Raw genomic sequence first — 21667 nt, forward strand, 5'->3', positions numbered from 1 at the left:
TTTTCTTTTTTAATTGAGTAGCACAAAAGTTTTAGGCATAACTAATAAGCAAATAAATAAATTCTCTTTCACCTTGCTCATGACAGAACTAGGGAAAAACCAAACTGCTTTGGATGACAATTCATAGCCTTCTCTTAATACTATGCAAGTAAAACTCCATAGCAGAAAAACAAACCTTGAAAAACAAACTGATATTAGGAAAAGAGCCTATTTATTTTTCTGAGACTATTCCGCAAATGTCATCAATTCAACATGGCCTTCCTCAATGCCCCCATGAAAACCAACAGTCCATATATTTATGGACAATTTTCAAACAATAAATTGTTGTTTTCTAGCTTCCATTGGAAGTTTGCCTCTCCCTTTGCTCTTTCTGTCCAATTGGAGCTGGCTTTTATCTGAGAATAGGGGAGAGATAATTTTAACATTTGTCCACTTGAACTTGAATAAAAGGGTCACGTAATCGAGTGCTTTTATTTTCCTATCAAATGCGAGCACACTTTTGTTGCGCAAGACATTCAATTGAGAAGCAAACCTCTAGGAATATATTGGCAAGGAAACATTTCAGTTTAAGCAGCTTAAAGGACACTAGTCAAGCAGTTTTCATCAAATTTAAAGACTGTTGCTTTTATCAACCAAGGGTCCCTCCCCTTTATTTGAAAAGGGCTAGGCTGTTGATATTAACTTGCATATATTTACTCTCCTATAGCCATTTTTTTACTTTGGATTTCAACTCTGTTGTGATTAGCCCACTGACAATAATGCTTTTTTTTTCAGTGTGTCTCAAGACTGTTTTTTAAAGACAGCATGAATTCCATGTCATTTTAAATGTACAGCTTTTTATCACTCGAGGGAAAAGCAGAGCCATGTTATATTTAGTACTTTCATTTCTTCTGATTAAATATGAATTACTATGAAATTTTTCTCATCATCTAACACGCCATAATACGCCAACAGCTTTTTAATACACTATATAAGCACAAACTTCTGCTCTAAGAGTTTAATTTGCCCCTCTAATCCAATCACATCAACCTTATTTCTCTTATCAGAGATTCCCATTTTGAATTAAATGAGCTCATTAGTTTTAATCAAAAGCAGAGAGATCAAAACTTAAATGTAAATGCTTTAGATCAGAACTGTCAGTCAGCCGTGCAGTTCTATTTTACTAAAACACAAGATCAGAGACCCTTAGAACCATTTTTTTTTCTCATAAGGGATGCTGAGAGCTCGAAGATGCTATATCCTATTTTTTCTGTTTCCCAAGGACAGATTATACATTTAAGGTTAGACTTAATTTAGTGCATTTCTTCCTCTATTCTAGTGGAAATAGAAAAGTATGCCAATCTATTGTTGGTCTCTTTCACATTTATTGGTGATGTCCTTAGAGACCTAGTGAAGTGCTAAGCCGTCAGAAACCACACCACAAATCTGGCCTGAGTGCTGGGTTTCATTTGGTAATATCATGTTTGCAGCCTCGAAAAAATGAAAGTTTCAAAGCAAGGAAATGTATAATCAAGGTGACTAGAACCCCGAAACCACAAAAAAGAAAAAACAGATCCTAGACAATAATGCCATGAAGAGACTCACTATAAATTATTACTGCTAGTATACCACACTCAATAGTACAGTGGTTAAAGTGTACATTAAGAAACCACAGCATGTGTTCTTCCTGCTGAGTGAATAAATATTAAAATTGGCTTCACACATTCAGCAGCTACAGTCCAGCACATTATAACCTAACATAAGCAGCGAGCAAAATATGTTACAATGTATTGTTAAAAATTATGAACTAAACACATGGAAGTTGTGTTAATTAAGAACATAAGATTTCTGTTTGATAAAAACAAAGGTCTCTTGACTCAGATACTTCCCAAAAGCATGGCATCAAAGCAGCATTTCCTTAATTGTTTTTTATCACAGCAACTTGTTTTCAGATGTACAGCACTTCTGAACGTGAAGTTCTGTTTTCATGGCCAGCAGCCATTAATCAAATTATGGTCTATGCATTAAATATATTTAGATGGTTAAGTATATTTAAATGTTTCCAATAAACACTCTCTCCTTTAAAAACTACTCAGACTAGGTTTTCATCCCCCCATGCTGTTACCTGCATAAGAGTGGAAGTTCTGATTAAATGAAATAGTTTTAATAATAAAAATATTCCATTTAAATAGTTAATTTCTTCACTGTCCATTTGATATTTTGACTTATACTGTATCTCTATGGTTCTGAGGTTTCTGAAGTATCTTCTACTTTTTAATTGGGGTAAGCAATGATTTTCAACAGTTCTGCTGTCTTGTTATTAGCATAATACAACTTAAATAATTGGACTTCACCTCTCCTATTCCTTCTTTCCATTGCATGTTTCACAATGAACAGGACAATCTAGAAACTATAGGAAAAGGGGCAGGCAGAGGGCAACAACGTAATTTGGCCATTCCTTTTCTATGACAACCTGACTGAAGTGCATAAGTATAAGAAAGCATATGCAGTGATTTTAGTATTTGGAATTAATCAATAGGATATAATGGTACAAGTAATGATACTGTTTGGTGATAATAAGAGACTCAAAACATATTTAGGTCCTTTTCACATGTATGAACTTTGGCATTACCCCTTCTTCCTTATGCCTCCATTGTAGTTAGCTGTTATTTGTTGTACAATACCTGGATGCCATTACAACAACTACTTAATCTAAAATATTGTAAGCTATATTTGGACACTTTTGACTGACTCAAGCACTTGGTCTGAATATGAAGAGAATGGGATTTCATTTTACCTTATCAATCTGCAGGTCTAATATTCCTCTTTACCCATGGATTGGGGAATCTGCATCCTGATTCTATGAAGGCCACACAGTTATCTGAATGTCTTCTTCCTTTATTTTTTTTCTCATGTTATTTATGCATTTTTGCCTCATCATCATTAATTGACTCTCCCTTTTTTAATTATTTGCACTTCAATTCTGCATCACGTTCTTGGGCATGAGACAGAAAGAATGAGACAAATTATCTTTTGAAGCATGGAGAAGGAAGGAAGGAAGGAAGGAAGGAAGGAAGGAAGGAAGGAAGGAAGGAAGGAAGGAAGGAAGGAAGGAAGGAAGGAAGGAAGACACTGGTAAAGTGGGCACAGCAGCACCTGCATTTTCTGCATTGCATGAGAAAAGTACATTTTCCTTCCCTTATCCTTACCACTTTCTACAGAGGGATGATCGAGCGCATCCTGTCATACAGCATTACAGTCTTGTTTGGAAGCATCACTACTTCAGACAGGAAGGTGATGCAGGATGGTGGTGAGGATGGCTGAAAAGATTATTGGCAGTTCCCTTCCTTCCATCCAGGACATAGCATATAAGTGTTGCTTGAGCAGGGTCCGCAAGATTGACTGGGACACTACACATCCTCTTCACAACCTGTTTTCCTTGTTACCTTCTGGGAGGAAGCTCTGTGGTATCCGAGGGAGAACATCCAAATTCAGTCATAGTTTTGTTCTATACAGTATTAATCTTGTGAACTCTAAAGTTTCCTCTTTCCATTAGGTATTCAAGATGGACAGTAATTAATATTTATATGTTATTTATATGTAAGGGTGTAGGTTTATACATATATTAAACAAACATGTTTAAATGTTTGTTATGTACGTGTACCTGAAGCAGTAGGTGTGAACTTAAATGAACTCCAGAAGGTGGTAGAGGACAGGAAGACCTGGAGGAACATTGTCCATGGGGTCGTGATGGGTTGGACACGACTTCGCAATTAACAACAACAAAATATACGTGTACACTTTGAGAGCAAGCAACTAAATTTAATGTGTGCCAATGTGTCCACAGTAAAAAAATGACAATAAAGGTCCATCCATCCATCCATCTATCTATCTATCTATCTATCTATCTATCTATCTATCTATCTATCTATCTATCTATCTATCTATCTATCTATCTATCTATCTATCTGCCCAGAGCCTACCCCTGAAGGAACATCTGTCAATCTGGGTCTATGATGAGAAATAAGTACACTCTCAATTGCCCAACTTGAACCTAGTTTGCTTTCCCTATGAATTCTCTGTTATGTGCCATCATAGTATTTATATGTTATATCAGCCCTTCCAACCTGATTCCTTCCAAGCCTTATTGGTTACAATCTTCAGAATTCCCAATCAACACTAAGGATATGAATAATATAAATTATCGAGCTTCCGGTGGGAGGCGACGGCGATGGCGGCTAGCTTTTAGCCGTCCAGCTGGGGAAGTGTCAGAGCCGCGGAGCGCAGCGCGCATCAGCTGGCCCGCGGCTCGGAAATCCCTTCCCGGGCAAAGGGAAGGGATAGAGAACGCAAGAGTAGAGGTAGAACCCCTGAACCCCCTCTGGATTTATTTCTAGAGGGGGTGAAAGGAGTGTTCCCTCGGAGCTCTTGCTGATCTCCGCCTCCCAGCTGTTTTTGCTTCCTTGGAAGCAAAAGAAACCGCCGCTTCTATCTCCGTGTTTACAGCATTTTGGTGAGTAATTTTTAAACGGACGGAGCAGTTTAAAGGACTTTTTCTTATATTTTAGGTGTTTATTTTTTTATCTTTTGATTTTTACTATTTTTCCTCCTTTTCTTTGTTATACTAGTGAAAGGACTTAAGATGGCGTTTTGAAAGTGTCGGAGTTTTTTTTTCCTTTCTCTTTTGTTTTACTTTCCCTTTTTAAGGATTGTTTTTTGCTTTTGCTTTTGCTTTTGGCTTAGAAATTTTTTTTTTTTTTTTGAATTGTTTGCTCTTTTATTACTTATTCTTGGGATCTATTCTGGACTTTTAATGATTATAGTTTGTCTCTTTTTAAAAATTCTTTTTTTCTTTTTTTCCTCCTCCCTTTTTGGCTGGAGGGGAAAGGGAAGTGACAATTGTGCTTTTTAAAATGGCTTCAAAGAGGCAGCAGCCTTCCTCAGTACCCAAGGTTATTTCTTCTCCTATAACTTCCACTGCACAGCTACAACAACAATCTAAACATGCACCACCGGCTCAGCCACCACCCTCCCCTCCTCTACCTGGACTTTCAGTGCAAGAGGTTAGAGGCATAATGGGAGAGATTGTAGTTCAAATGAGAGAGGAAATGACTCAATTTGTTTCACAGATTAAATCAGAAATTAAATCTGATCTCAAAGAAGAGATAACGGGGATAAAGTCTAAATTGCAAGAAAATAATAATGAATTACGACAAGATATACTGGCAGCTGTTTCAGGTTTGGCTACTGTGGTGGTTAAGCTCGATGCAAGGCTTGAGGAAGTGGAAGACAAAGTTGACTCTTTAGATGACAAAATTCAAGACGTGGAAAGGAAGGTGGACTCCTCACAAGAAGATATTTTGATGTTTCAGTACAGACAAATGGAGTATGCTCTGAGGATTAGAGGCCTCAAGGAAGATATGAATCAAGATTTGATGGAGGTGGTTCTTAGTGATCTGGCGCTGGCTTTGGATATGGATAAAGGAGAATTACAGAGAGAAGTAGAAAAAATTTATAGACTCAACTCCTGGATTGCTAAGCAGAAGAATTTGCCCAGAGATGTGGTGATTTACTTTACAAAGAAGTCCCTGCGGAATGAGATTATACAAGCTTTTTACAACAAAAGATTTCAGATTGCCGCCCAAGATGTCATCATTCTAAAGGAAATCCCATCTAAAATCTTAAGAAGTAGGAAAGACTTTGCTTTTTTAACCAATGAGCTTAAAGCTAGATCGATGCCATTCAGATGGGAAATTCCGATGGGTATCGTTTTGAGCCATGCTGGGACACGTTACAGATTGAACACAGTTGACAAAGCTAGAGATTTCTATACTTCGGTCCTGAGTGCAGGCTCAACTTCATCTGGTCGGAAATCTTTGAGTGCTAAGGAACCTGAGCAGCAATCTGAGGCACTAGATTTGGTTTCCGCAGGGATGATAGAAGTGGCAAAGCAACGCCAAACGGAGGCTAAAGAGCAGAGGATGACTCGTGCAGCTTATAAGCGTAAAGAGAAAGAGCAACGTAAAAAAGAGCCCAAAGAGAATTCTCCTGGAAGTGCATCACCGCCGGTGGGAGGAGCAAGACCCAAGAGTTATGCAACACACGCAGCTCTGTCAGAGTTTGATGGTGTCTTCTCCAGGCTGCGTGCCAAGGGAGATGGCAAAGTTTTTGACCTGGAATGTTAATGGATTGAATTCTCCTCAGAAACGGAAAAAAATCTTTTATTATTTGAAACAACATACCAATGATGTTATTTGTTTACAGGAAACTCATATTCTACTTAAAGATCAGAAATATTTAGTTAATGCTCGTTTGGGATCTCATTTTATATCTCCTGCACCTGGGAAGAAAGGGGGAGTTGTTATATATGTCAAACAAAACCTGCCAGCTTGTCTGGTAGAATCAGATCCCCAGGGGAGATATGTGATGATTGAACTTGGTATTTATGGTAAGAAAGTACTTATAGTTGGACTTTATGCTCCAAATCAACAACAGGAACAATTTTATAAACAGTTACACCAAAAAATAACTTTGCTTGATTATAGATCGTGGTATTAATGGGTGATTGGAATGGTGTCTTAGATACACAAAGGGATAAGAAAGGTTCCTCTCCTTTTCTTAAACAAGCAAGGCTACCTAAAGCCTTTTTTGATATGAAAGAAGACTGGGAATTAAGGGACTATTGGCGGGAACGTAATCAAGAGGAGAGAGACTTTACTTTTTTTTCTGACAGACACCAATCTTTTTCAAGAATTGACTTTTTCTTGATTACCACGGATTTGTATAATAAAGTAAAGAATGTAAAGATTTTTCCTAGATCACTGACGGATCATAGTCCAGTTTGGATGGAGTTGATTCAAGAGAAAGAGGAAAGAAGATCCTGGAGAGTTAATGAAAATTTGTTTAGACAAGAGAAGAATGTTCAAAAACTAAAGGAGTGTTTAAAGGACTATTTTGCTTTGAATATGTACAAGGGGACTTCAATGTCAATGGTATGGGATGCAGGTAAAGCATTTATGCGCGGTGTTTTGATAAAAATGAATAATTTTTATAAGCGAAATCAGATTCAGAAACGTAGAGAACTTGAAGATGAAATTAAACTAAAAGAAAGGGCTTTGATTCTAAATCCTTCTGATGAAAGTACTAAAGAATCTGTAAAGTTATTAAGGTCACAATTTAATATGTTGATAGCAGATCAAGCTGCAACCAATTTATTATTTATGAAACAAAATACATTTTGTAATGCTAATAAGCCGGGGAGATGGTTGGCTTATCAATTAAGAAAGAAACAGAGACTGAGAATAATAGAGAAAATAAATTATAAGGGTAAACTAGTTTCTCAGAAGGAATTAATTAAAAAATCTTTTTTGGATTATTATCAAAACCTATACAAATCTACTAATGTACAACTGTTAGATATAAATAAATATTTAGCTGAGGCAAGTTTTCCTAAACTGACTGAGGATCAGAAATATGAAATTAATGGTTTAATTACTAAGGAGGAAATCGCCTCAGCAATTCAACAATTGAAATTAGGGAAAGCACCGGGTACGGATGGGTTAACAGCTGTTTATTATAAAGCTTTAATGGAGGAGATGATTCAACCATTAAATGATCTTTTTAATGGTATCTTACAGGGTTTAGAGATTCCTCCTTCATGGCGTAGTGCTTTTATATCATTGATTCCAAAGGAGGATCAAGATCTTACTTTACCAAAAAACTATAGGCCTATATCTCTTTTAAACGTGGATTATAAGATATTTGTAAAAATTTTGGTAAATAGGCTTATGAGGGTGGTGCATCATCTTGTGCATAAAGATCAATCAGGGTTTATAACAGGAAGGTATATGAAAAACAATGTTAGACAAATTATTAATTTATTAGAATACTTAGATAAGAACAACCAAGTTCCTGCAGGGCTCATATTTTTAGATGCTGAAAAAGCATTTGACCAACTGAATTGGCATTTTATGCTAAGAGTAATGGAAGAAATGAATTTTGGTGAAAACATATTACAAGCCCTTAAGGTAATATATCAAAAACAAACAGCACAACTTATTGTTAATGGAGGTTTGTCGGAGGTTTTCACAATAGAGAAAGGTACTAGACAGGGGTGTCCTTTATCGCCATTGTTGTTTGTTTTAACATTGGAAATATTATTGATTAAAATTCGAGAGTCTCAGGAAATTAAAGGAATATATGTTAATAAAAAAGAATATAAGTTGAGAGCTTTTGCGGATGACTTGGTTGTTACTTTGTCGCAACCTGATTATTCTGTAGTAAACTTATTACAGTTGATTCACCATTATGGTTTGGTCTCGGGTTTTAAGATTAATGTAAATAAGACTAAAATTTTACCTAAAAATTTGTCGAGTCAGGAGAAGCAGATTTTGGTTAACTCGACGGGTTTTGAGATTGTTAATAAGGTAAAATATTTGGGGGTGATGCTGTCTGTTTCTAATGCAAAACTATTTAAAAATAATTATGAAAGGTTGTGGGTCGGGGTACAGAAAGACTTGAAGAATTGGGAAAAGCTGCAATTATCCCTCATGGGAAGAATTGCAGTGATAAAAATGAATATTCTACCCAAGTTTCTTTTTTTGTTTCAAATGTTACCAATTTTGAAAAATGAGATTAATTTAAATGAGTGGCAGAAGGGTCTCAATAAATTTATTTGGGCAGGGAAAAAACCAAGGGTTAAGTTCAAAATTATGCAAGACTTCCGTGAGAGGGGTGGACTCAAGGTACCAAATTTGAAATTATATTATGATGCGGTGGTTTTAACATTAATTAGTGACTGGGTAAATTTGACAAATTCTGAGATACTTTATCTAGAGGGATGGGATTTACTTTATGGGTGGCATGCCTATTTAATATTTAATAAAAAAATAGATTGGGCTTTTAAATCTCATATTTTAAGAATTTCTTTACTTAGGATTTGGAGAAAATATTATAAAAGTGATTTTAAAGTACCATTATGGGCTATACCTTGGCATGCGATAGAAGGAATAAAAAGAGGGGTTAAAATGGATATGGTGTCTTATAGACAGTTACTTAAATGGGATGGACAAAACTGGCAATTAAAATCACGGGAAGAATTAGCACAAGAAAATTTTACTTATTCTTGGTTCCAATATAGGCAACTACTAGATAGATGGAAGATGGATTGTAAGGTGGGTTTTCTTAGAGAAGATGAAAATCTTATTAAGCAACTGAAGGATCAAAGACAAACCCACATTAAGAGAATTTATGGGGTTTTAGTTGAATTGGACTCAGAAACGGAACTAATTAAAGATTGTATGATTAGATGGGCGCAGAACTTTGGTGAGCCAGTTTCATTGGACACCTGGGAAACTATTTGGGTGAGAAATGTCAAATTTACTCAAGCACAGAATCTAAGGGAGAATTTTTATAAAATGTTTTATAGATGGCACCTTGATCCACAAAAAATGTCTTACATGTACCCTGACGTGCAACCTAAATGTTGGAGATGTGGTTATAAGGAGGCTTCCTATTATCATATTTGGTGGTCATGTAGAGAGATAAAAGCATTTTGGATCAAAATATGGTGGAATATCCAGAGAATTTTTAGAAGGAGGGTAAAATTTACTCCGCAATTATTTTTGTTAGGTATTGTTACAGATTGTGATACAAAGGAGGTTGTATTGATGTTAAACTTGATCACAGCCGCGAGGCTGTTAGTTGGACAATATTGGAAGAAGGAATCTTTGCCTACATTGCAGGAATGGTTTTTTAAAGTAGCTTATCTGGCAGAAATGGCAAAGATTTCGGCTTTCTTAAAGCAACAAACGCAAGAGAAGTTTTTTGCTATCTGGGACAAATGGATAAAATTTATACAATTTAGATTGGGTATACAAAAATATTATATAGCTTTTTCATAAGTTTTATTTTTATATATATTATAGATATCTTTTTTATATATATAAATATAAAGTTTTTAATTTAATTTTTATTTTTATTTTTTTTATTATTATTATTTCTTAAGCCTATATTCTGCTCTGGGAAGCTCAGGGGGGGGGAAGGGAGGGTTTTTGGGAGGGGTGTGGGGTGGGGGGTTTTTTTTTTATATGTATTGTTTAATTTTTTTTTTCTTTCTTTTTTGTATATGTTGTTTTTTGTTCTGTATTGTTCTTGTTTTTCTTGTAAAATTTATAAAACTTTTAATAAAAAAAAAAATAATATAAATTATCATCCAACACAACATCCAGCAAAGAATGTTCTAGGTTATGGCACAGATATGTTTTCAACTTGTCAAAACTGAAACTATTAGCCAAATATTCTCTTCTTCCTTCTACACTGAGAATTGACCATGGGTATCTTAGGGGACAAACATGAGTCACATCACAAATATCAGAACTTCGCTAAGGCATCAGGACACAAGTATGCAATTGTGGCATTTATAATATGATGCCACTGTGCACATCGTATCCTTTTGGTGTGATCAGGATTTCTCAGAATGCCATTGAATTTGTTGGAGTCAAGGCATAAAAGGTAGAAACTAGAAAAAGTGACTTATTCTAGAATATATTTTAAAGGCTGATTTTATACAATTAATTTAATAATGTTTCACCATTAGGACTAATAATCTGTATAAAGCCAGAATGAAATATATGCACATGGAACTTTGAAGGATTCAGAATTTACCACCTATCACAGAAATAAATCATTTTGTAGGTTACTGCACATATGAGAAGCAATGCTGATCTCATAAATCAACCATGAAAATCATACCTATTCCATAACAATAACCATGACAATAAATACAGGCTGAGAAGCACAGCAGTTCTGAAATAATCCTACTAGCTAGAAGCAGCAGTTTAGAAACAGTTATACCACAGACTGTAAAGAGACTCAATATTTATTTTAAATAAACAGATGCCACAGCTTCAACACTGAAGTAAAGAATCTGTATATTGGAAAGTATCTGCAATCATTATGATAAGACTCTCAAAACAGACCATATACGTATTTGATTTCTCAGATAATACAATTAAGATACTAAAAAAGTATTAATAATGTATTCATATTCAAAAATTATTTTAATGGGGCCAGTGGTGGGATTCAGCCAGTTCGCACCACTTTGGCAGAATCTGTAGCTAATTTTTTGTTGCCCAGGCCCAGAATGGACTTCTGGAAGTGGCCTCCACACAGAGAGCCGGTTGTTCACATATTTGAATCCCACTACTGAATGGGGCTTATTCTTGAGTCAATTGGGTATATTGTATCTTATGGCAAAATATGGGAAGGAGACTTGTAAACTTGATAGGACATATTTTATTGTAAATTGGAATGTATTAATATAAATGTTGATTATTCAACTGCTGTTTTACCAGAGGGCCATAAGAAGGCTAATGAAAAAAAAAACTGGAAAAAACTGAATTAAAACTGTACTGGCTAAGAAAGAACAAGATCATGCTTGTTTTCTAAAGGCAGAGAGATTTCAAAATATTCCATATATTAAGGGCAACACATGAGAAGGTTCTCTCCTATATGTCAGAAAAATAGATGAAGACTATTTTGCTCACACCAATGTGATTACTAAAGTGTCCTTCCTAAATGTTTTGCACAGCCCTAAGTCATAGATAAATGTTGCCAAGTCCAGTCAGTTTGCTTGTTTTAGAGCAGCTAAACATAAAACTTATCTGTTCTGTCAAGATATAGTTTTTATATAGTTTGTGGTTGACAAACTGTATACTGTACAATTGCAGAAAATTGCTTGTTGCTGCTATCTATCATCTGTTAATTCACAGACAACTGGGGAGTCAAAGAGCACATGCACACTTTTGGGGAGCATAATATGATTCCTAAACAAGCTAAACTCCAAGCTGAAAACTCAGCTTCCTATCTTCAAAAGGCCTCTAGATCAATGCTTTCAATCTCAGCCCACATGGCCAGATGGAGAATTCTGGGAGTCCATACTTCTTAAAAATTATTGAAATTGAGAAACACTGAGCTACACCATTTCAGGTTGTCTTCAACTTACACTGCAATTGAGTTGTAAGTCAGAACAGTTGTAAAGTGGATCGCCCTGTGATTGCATCCAATTTTGTGACCTCTTTTTGCAGTGGCTGTTAAGCAAACACCATGGTTCTTAAGTAAACCCAATGCTCACTATGGGCAAGAGAGAAAAAGAATCTGACAATTTCATAAAAACAATCAACCAATCAAATTTTTTAAGGTATTTAAGTGGAATTATCTCAGGCATTCCTCTTAATATGTATATACCAGTTGTGAAGTTTTAGTCATTTTCATATAATTTAATCTGCTTTATAGACTCATGTATATTTTCAAACAATTGTTAACATCATTAATTTTGCATGATATAATTGAAAATATTCACATCTTCTAACAAATCAGTCTCTCCAAATATTTAACAGAATCCAAGTAATAAATAAACCCCTTACAGATGAATGGGTTGGCCCTACTTTCTGCTCTGGAGTAGAGGCTAGATAGTTCATTATCAATCTTCCAGATGATTTCTTACCTGGAATCTCTCTCTTTTTGTGCTACCTTTTGATGATTAAGAAGTGAACATTTTAACAAACTGTATAATGTCTCCCTTTGGCATGGTACTTTAGAAACTTTAGACTAGAGAATCTTTGAGAACATGTTTAAGATATAACTCCAGACTGACTAAATAAAAATTCCTAATTTGTAGGGAGTTAAAGAAAACAAATGCAACTTATAGCCAGAATGGTTATTTATCTTTAAAATAGCAAGTTTTCTGAAGCAAAGAAGTCTTCTGCTTGTCTTTCTAATTTTCTCTGGAAATCTCAGACTTAAATCAGAGGCTGTGGGACATATTATTAAGCCTTGATTCCCAGCTTCATGATCAATTTCTCCCTCTTGTTCTGGTTTTATTTTTAATATAACACAATTTTTTTCTGTCTCTACGTGGAGATAGGACAGGATAGCCCTTGTGGTTATGTGACAAAAAGTCTCTCCCTCTCATGAAGATGTAGATGCTGTCTGAAATGAGATGGCTTCTGTATTATAAATACAACATATTGTTTACTTATTTCCATACACACAGAAACTTTACCATATTTCATCAAATTTGAATTTTTAAAATTTTGAAATTTGATAATTATTAACAAGGGCCAAATATCGCCTCCATGCAATAACAATTGGTATTCAATTCCAACCACTCAAATATCCAAAATCAAATTAAATATAGGAAGAATTAATTCATGATATGTTCCATGATACATTTTAACTTGAGGGGAAATAATCTCCTTTGTAAAAACTTGAGCAAAAGAACTAAAATAACGGATTTAAAACCAAGGAATATAAATGGAAGTTAATCCATCTCTTTCATAATAAATTCCAAATAATCATACTGAAAGATTTTTGCGCATCTAACAAAGTCACCAGAGTAGTTTCAGGTTTCTCAGATTCACTTGTTAAAATATCCACTAATTATCTCATCTCTACTAATCATATTATCCAAAACTTGATGTCCTTCCATAAAGCCAGATTGTGCAGCATGTATGATTGATGGTAGCATATTCTACAATCTGTGTGCTAAAGTTGCAGTCAAGATTTTTGTATTTATATTTAACAAGGATATTCGATGATAATTTGCAAAATTTGAAGGGTCTTTCCTAGTTTCACTACAATTATTATATAGGTTCATTAAAACCATTAAAACAATAGTAAAAATAATATGTGATATATGGAAATAAAAATAAGAAGCTCAGTTGAGACTTGTTGGAGTAGATGCCTTCGTGGCAGAAATAAAACATGAATTTCACAATGAAAGGAAATTAGCATTGGATTTTCCTTTTATCATTGAGCTTTCTACGACTCCATTTGGGTTTTGTATTCTCACTGCTAAAACATTGGGTGCTTCCCAATCCTGAAGTCAGCTTTAATCCTCAACATCTGGAAGCCAAGTTGGTTGGGAAAGACTGAGCTCCATTGTCCTTCTTCCTCATTAGGAATGTACAATAGTTTTGCAGTTGAAGTGATATAAGACATTCCCAAAAATGATTGGGGCCAGGAAAAAGGAATAAGCAGGTCCAGGACAAAAGTAATTTAATTTAAATTGATTGCAATGCAATTAATTAAATGTAGTCCATATGATTACTCATATAATCTCTTTTTCTGCTAAAAATTCCAGTTTGGCAAGATTCAAGACTCTGTAGATTGCATCCATCTATTTGGATACAGGCTAGACATTCTTGTCTAATATATTTTGTCATCTCACTGCATTAGCATTTTCACCGAGCTTTGTGTGAATTTAGTTCTTCTAATCTAGAAGGAGTCTCCAGCTTAGGTTCTAAATGAATGCTTGGTATAAAGTATGATATATTTTTCCTAGACTTGAACATGACTGAAACTGTAACTTCTTCATGTTATAGTACATTATTCTGAAGATGTGTTAATGTGCCAATATACTTTGTTCTAAAGAAAAGAAGTACCGTATTTTCCGGCGTATAAGGCAACCCGGCGTATAAGATGACCCCTGACTTCGACGCTGAGTTGCATGCATAGAAAGTCATCTTATATGCCAGAAACTACTGTTATTTCCAGTGTATAAGACGACTCGGCGTATAAGAGGACCCCCGACTTCGGCACTGATTTCAACTCTTTCGAAACTCATCTTATACGCCGGAAAGTACGGTACTGTCCTTTCCACTATGACAGTTTGTTAACCTTTTTTCAGTGTTGTGTGACTCTTTTAATACTACAAAATGGGTCCTCAACCCCGGGCCGTGACCCAGTACTGGGCCAGGGCCCATTCAGAACCAAGTTGTGCAAGCAGCAGGTGAGCACACATATGCACACAGCTCCACTTGCACAAGTGGCAGGCACTTTCCATAAATGGAGCTTCACATGTGCATGCGAGAGTGCCTACCACTTACACAATTGGAGCTGTGTGCACTAGCGCATGTGCCTGTTGCTTGCACTGAATCATTTCCTCTCCCCTCTGCTGGTCCGCAAAGCCAGAAAGATTGGGGACCACTGCTCTAAAACAATGTTTCTCAGCCTCAGCAACTTTAAGATGTGTGGACTTCAACTCTCTGAATCCCCTAACCAGCAAGCTAGGGAATTCTGGGAGTTGAAGTTCACACATCTTAAAATTGCTGAGATTGAGGCACATTGCTATAAATTACAGAAAAGCCAGGAAAGTAACTGTAAGTCATTCCACCCCCACTACAAATACACACCCACCAAATCCTTAACATAGTTGCCTTCTGTTGCTACTATCCTTTAATTTATTGTATGTATGTATTGTTATGTGTATATTGTATTGTATGAACAGTAAACAGGGTGAACTAGAAATTCAGGTAAATGAGGGCAGATATGATATTGTTGCAATTACGGAAATGGCATGGTGGGATGAAACCCATAAATGGAACACACAGCTAGAGGGATTTAACTTATTTAAAAGAAACAGACCAAACAAAGGAGGAGGTGGAGTTGCTCTCTATATAAGAAATAACTACATCTCTACAGAAATAGAGCATAATAATGATGAAAACTGTCTTGAATGCATTTGGGTCAATATAAAAGGGGGAAAAGTGACATTGCCATAGGTGTATACTATAGGCCGCCCAACCAAACAGAGGAAATAGATGAACTTTTTGCTAATCAGCTAACTAAGTTATGTAGGAAACACAACACAATAGTAAGGGGGACTTTAATTACCGACATCAACTGGGAGACAAACTCTGCACCAAGTGGAAGATCAGATTCCTAACAAACCTAGCAGTCAACTTTGTCTCCCAAAAAGTAGAGAAGGGAACTAGGGGATTAGCCATATTAGATCTAATCCTCATTAACAAAGATGAAATGATAGAAGGTGTTGAAGCCACAGGAACCTTGGCAGGAAGCGATCATGCAATATTAGAATTCAACATTATGGAAGCACAAGCAATAGAACACAGTCAAACTAGAGTCTTGGACTTTAAGAGAGGTAATTTCAATAAACTTAGAGAGAACTTGGGTGGGATTCCATGGATGAGAATCCTCAAGGGGAAAACAACTCAAAAAGCTTGGGAAATTTTGAAAAGTGAGATAATAAAAGCCCAGTCTAGCACAATACCAACAAAGAAGAAAAATAACAGCTCTCAAAAGAAACCAGCATGGCTGCATAAAGAACTGTCTGATAAATTGAAAGATAAAAAGGATAAGTATAAAATGTGAAAAGAGGGGCACATAACTAAGGCAGAATATCAAAAAACAGCCTGAGCCGGGCAAAGATGAAGTGAGGACAGCTAAGGCTCAAAATGAACTAAGGCTTGCGACCAAAGTCAAAAATAACAAAAAAAGCTTTTTTCAAAATGTAAAAAACAAGAAAAAAGTTAAGGAAATGATTGGTCCATTAGTGGGGAAAATGGAAAGAAGGTGACAAGCAACAGGGAGAAAGCGGAATTATTTAACTTGTTTTTTGCATCTGTCTTTACATAAAGGGAAAAAACAGTCCAACCTATCACAAACAGTACCATAAAAAAACAGATTAGAAACATGTTAAGATAGGCAAGAAAATGGTAAGTGAGCACCTGTCCAGCCTAGACGAGTTCAAATCACCAGGACCAGATGGATTACACCCCAAGCTTCTCAAGGAACTGGGAGATGTAATCTCAGAACCACTGAACTATATTTTTCAAAGATCCTGGAACACTGGGGAACTACCAGAGGACTGGAAAAGAGCTGATGTAGTTCCCATCTTCAAAAAAGGGAAAAAAATAGATCCAGGAAACTACAGACCTATCAGCCTGACCTCAATACCTGGGGAGATTCTGAAAAGATAATCAAACAATGAATCAGCGAACACCTAGAGGCAAACAAAGTCATTACTAAAAGCCAACATGGGTTTGTCAAAAACAGATCATGCCAGACAAATCTTATTGCATTCTTTGACCAAGTGACAAAACTAGTGGACCAGAGGAATGCTGTGGATATAATTTACTTGGACTTCAGTAAGGCATTTGATAAAGTAGATCACAACCTACTACTTAATAAGACAGAAAAATGTGGTTTAGACAGCATCACCATCAGATGGATTCGTAGCTGGCTGACCAGCCGTAGTTAATGTGTGGTCCTCAATGGAACTGCATCTATATGGAGGGAAGTGTGTAGTGGGGTGCCCCAGGGCTCTGTTCTGGGCCCAGTGTTCTTCAACATCTTAATCAATGATTTGGATGAGGGGATACATGGGGAACTCATCAAATTTGCAGACAACACCAAGCTGCCAAGAATAGCCAACACTCCAGAAGATAGGCTTAAGATACAGGAGGATCTGGACAGACTTGAACATTGGGCGCTATCTAACAAAATGAAATTCAATTGTGAAAAAAGTAAGGTTCTCCATTTAGGCAAGAAAATCCAAATGTACAGGTATAGTATAGGTGGTACCTTGCTCAATAGTAGTAACTGTGAGAGGGATTTTGGAGTCCTAGTGGACAATCATGTGCTGCAGCTGCCAAAAAAGCCAACACAGTGCTAGGCTGCATTAACAGAGGGATAGAATCAAGATCACGTGAAGTATTAATACCACTTTACAATGCCTTGGTAAGGCCACACTTGGAATACTGCATCTAGTTTTGGTCACCAAGATGTTGAGACTCTAGAAAGAGTACAGACAAGAGCAACAAAGATGATTAGGGGACTGGAGGCTAAAACATATAAGGAATGGTTGCTGGAATTGGGTATGTCTAGTTTAATGAAGAGAAGGACGAGGAGGGACATGATAGCAGTGTTCCAATTATCTCAGGGGCTGCCACAAAGAAAAGGGAGTCAAGCTATTCTCCAAAGTGCCTGAAGGCAGGACAAGAAGCAACGGATGGAAACTAATCAAGGACAGAAGCAACCTAGAACTAAGGAGAAACTTCCTGACAGTTAGAACAATTAACCAGTGGAACAACCTGCCTCCAGAAGCAGTAAATGCTCCAACACTGGAAGTTTTTAAGAAGAGACTGGACAGCCATTTGTCTGTAATAGTATAGGGTTTCCTGCCTGAGCAGGGGATTGGACTAAATGACCTCCAAGGTCCTTTCCAACTTATTTATTTATTTATTATTATTATTAGTACTACTACTACTACTATTATTATCTTTTATTAATTAAACATGAACCTCAATCAACTGAACATTCAAATTGGCTGGCACTGATGGTTGACATGGGTTGCTACCAGCATTCTAGGTGTCAATCAGGTATCTCCTTAAAATATAAGATGTTCTGAATAGCACAGTTTTTTGTAACATTGCTGGAGTTACTGCAGGAAGCTGCAGTTTCTTGATGTATTTCGCAAAGTTTTTGGACATAGTTCCCAGTGCCCCCATGACAATGGGTATACATTGTTATACATTTCATCCATAAGTGCGCAGTTTCGATGGCCAGGTCGTGGTATTTCGTAATTTTTTCCAGTTCTTTTTCTTCGACTCTGGCAGCTCCTGGTACAGCGATATTATTATTATCGATCATCGCACAGTCAGCCAGATGTTCAGACTGGATTTGGCATTTTGTCTACCTATCGAGTCCTTACCCAGGACCTGGGATAGGCAGATGTGGATGTTTGATGGTATTACAGATATCGTCGCAGGATGGAAGCAGTTCCTAATAAGGCCGCCTTTTGCAATTGACTAATAGCGAATTTGTCAATGCCAATGGTGTTCAAGTGGTGCTCCAGTTGTTTTGGGATTGCACCCAAGGAGCCTATGACTATTGGTACTACCCTTGCTTGCTTTTGCCACAGTCTTTCTATTTCTATTTGTAGGTCTTTGTATTTTGTTATCTTCTCCAGTTCTTTCTCTTCTATTCTGCTATCTCCAGGCACTGCCACATCCACTATCCAGACTTTTTTGTCTTTCTTATCGACAATTGTTAAGTCTGGGGTGTTATGTTGCAGGTGCTTGTCTGTTTGAATTCTGAAGTCCCAGAGCAGTTTAATTTTATCATTTTCTATGACTTTCTCTATTTTATGATTCCCACCAGTTTTTGCTTACAGGCAAATGATATTTTTTGCAGATCTTCCAATGCACCATTGTTGCTACTTTGTCATGCCGCTGCTTGTAATCAGTTTGTGCAATCTTCTTGCAACAGCTTACCAAGTGGTCCACTGTTTCTTCAGCTTCTTTGCATAGGCGGCACTTACTGTCTGTTGCTGTCTTCTCAATTTTGACTTTGTATGCATTTGTCCTTAAGGCTTGGTCTTGTGCAGCCAGAATTAGTCCCTCGGTCTCTTTCTTCAATTTTCCTGCTCTTAGCCATTGCCAGGTTTTATTATTATCTGCTTTCCCAGCTATTTTTTTCATGTATTGGCCATGTAGTGCTTTGTCTTCCCATGCCTCTATTCTGTTCTTCATTTGGTCTTTCTTGTAGGCCAGTTTGGTCTCTCCAGTAGTTAGTAAGCCTTCCTGATATACTAATTTCAGTGCATCTTCATCATTGTTCTTCAGATATTCTTCCAAAGCCATTTTTTCTTCTTCAACCATCTGATGTACTTGTAGCATTCCACGCCCACCTATTTGCCTTGGTAGATAAAGTCTATCAATGTCACTGCGTGGATGAAGGGCATGATTCATTGTCATTATTTTTCTGGTCTGCCTATCCATTGCTTTTAGTTCTGCTTGAGTCCAGTCCACTATTCCAGCTGTGTACCTAATGACTGGGATTGCCCAGGTGTTGATTGCCTTTATGGTATTTCCTCCATTGAGTTTGGACTTTAAGATCTTCTTCACTCTCTTGATGTATTCACCTCTAATCTTTTTCTTGACTTCAGTGTGCTTGATGTTGTCAGCTTGAAGGATACCCAAGTATTTGTAGTACTCTTCCTCATCCAGACTCTTAATGTTATTTTCGTGGGGCATCTTGATTCCTTCAGTTTTCATTTTTTTCCTTGTTTGATAGTAAGTGTGGCACATTTGTCCAAGCCAAACTCCATTACAATATCTTGGCTATATATACGGACAGTGTTGAGCAGCGATTCTATTTCAGATGATGTTTTTCCATACAGCTTCAGATCATCCATGTAAAGGAGGTGGGATAGTCTGGCAGATGTTTTTGATGTTTGATAGCCATGTCCTGAGTTATTCAGTATTGTTGACAGAGGAAACAGTGCAATAACAAATAGTAATGGTGATAATGAATCTCCTTGAAATATTCCTCTCTTGATATTAACCTCTCCCAGCCTCTCACCATTGATCTGCAACTGTGTCTTCCATTGTGCCATCGATCTTTGCACAAATTTTCTGATGTTTCTACTGACTCCTGTTATTTCTAGGCACTTTATTATCCAATCATGTGGCAGAGAGTCAAATGCCTTTTTGTAGTCAATCCATGCCACATTCAGGTTGGTCTTCCTTCTCTTGCAGTTTTCCAAGATCATTTTGTCTATTAGGAGTTGATCTTTTGTTCCTCTGCTGTTGGGGCGGTTTCCTTTCTGCTCAGGTGGAAAGAGATTGTTTTCAACTAGATGCTGTTGCACTGCATCAGCTACTACACCAGTTAGTAATTTGAAAGTTGTTGGTAAGCAGGTAATTGGCCTGTAGTTACCTGGTGTTGCCCCTTTTGCTGGATTTTTCATTATTAGGTAGGTTTTCCCAGTTGTTAGCCACTTTTCAATTTCTCCTCCTTGTAGTATATTGTTGAACTGCTTGGCAATGAGTGGGTGTATAACAGTTAGATGTTTCAACCAAAACCCATGCAGTTCATCTTCACCTGGTGCTGACCAATTTTTGATTTTCTTTGCTCTTTTTTCTACCATTTTTGTTGTTATTACTAGTTCTTTCATTTCAACTTCTGTTTTATTTGCATCCACCTCTTTTAACCAAGCCGCATCCTTGTTGTATTTCTTTGGGTTATCCCATATCTGCTTCCAGAACTGCACTGTTTCTTCCTTGTCAGGTACTGACTGATTCCTTGCAGTTTCTCCATTGATGGATTGGTAGAAACGTTTCTGATTGGATTGAAATTGGAGGTTCTGCCTATAGTTTGCAATTCGAGCTTCATATCTACTGATTTTCCTGGCTATAGCTGTTATTTGTTGCTTTATTATTTCCAGTGCTTCCTTGATCTTCCTTGTTTCTAAGTGGTATTTCTTGATTAGGTATTCTTTGGTCTTCTTGTTCTTCAGCTTCTTTTCTTTCATCTGTTCTAGTTTGCTTGCATGTGATCTTAACTTGCTGATCTTATTTTCTAGTCTAACCTTCCATTTTTCTGGTGCACTGTTTGTTTGTTTTTCTTCTTTGTTGATTTTGCATCCCAGGTATTCTGTTATAACTGCAGCTGTGCTGTACATTAGTTGGTTTGTTTCTTGCAGTGAATTGGTACTTATACTTGATATTGCAATATTTGCATCTTTTAATGCTTGTGCTAGCTGTTTCTTTGGAACAAGCTTCAATGCAGGTAGCCTTATTCTGTTGTTTTTGTGCTGTTCTAGATGCTCAGTTATTCTTTGTTTCAATTCTTTTATTTCTTTAGTTAGAGGGTTTTGTTCTTCCTGAGGTAGAGGTGCCTGGTTTCCAAATGAGAACAGTTGTATATCTCTGCTGGATTCCTTCACTGCCAACTCCCCCTGGTTTGCCTCTACATTCTGAATTACTTCTGGTAAGGCTTTGATTTCTTTGCCCTGGGTAAACCTTTGCAGTTCGTCCAATTCTGTTTCTGTAAATACTTTATTTCGTGTTATAAATCGGCGTTGATCTGCTAGTCTCTGTTC

At 36.7% G+C, this 21667-nt stretch overlaps 1 protein-coding gene across 17 annotated transcripts in view; it reads right to left on the reverse strand.

Annotated features, from left to right (window-relative positions):
• Nucleotides 1–21667, reverse strand: part of NPAS3 (neuronal PAS domain protein 3) — a 765248-nt gene that overhangs the window by 53045 nt on the left and 690536 nt on the right. The gene's annotated exons all lie outside the window — the stretch shown is intronic.

This window comes from Crotalus tigris, unplaced genomic scaffold, assembly GCF_016545835.1.
Source record: "Crotalus tigris isolate CLP2741 ecotype Arizona unplaced genomic scaffold, ASM1654583v1 scf7180000018371.15429387391:27106975, whole genome shotgun sequence".
Lineage (NCBI taxonomy): Eukaryota > Metazoa > Chordata > Lepidosauria > Squamata > Viperidae > Crotalus > Crotalus tigris.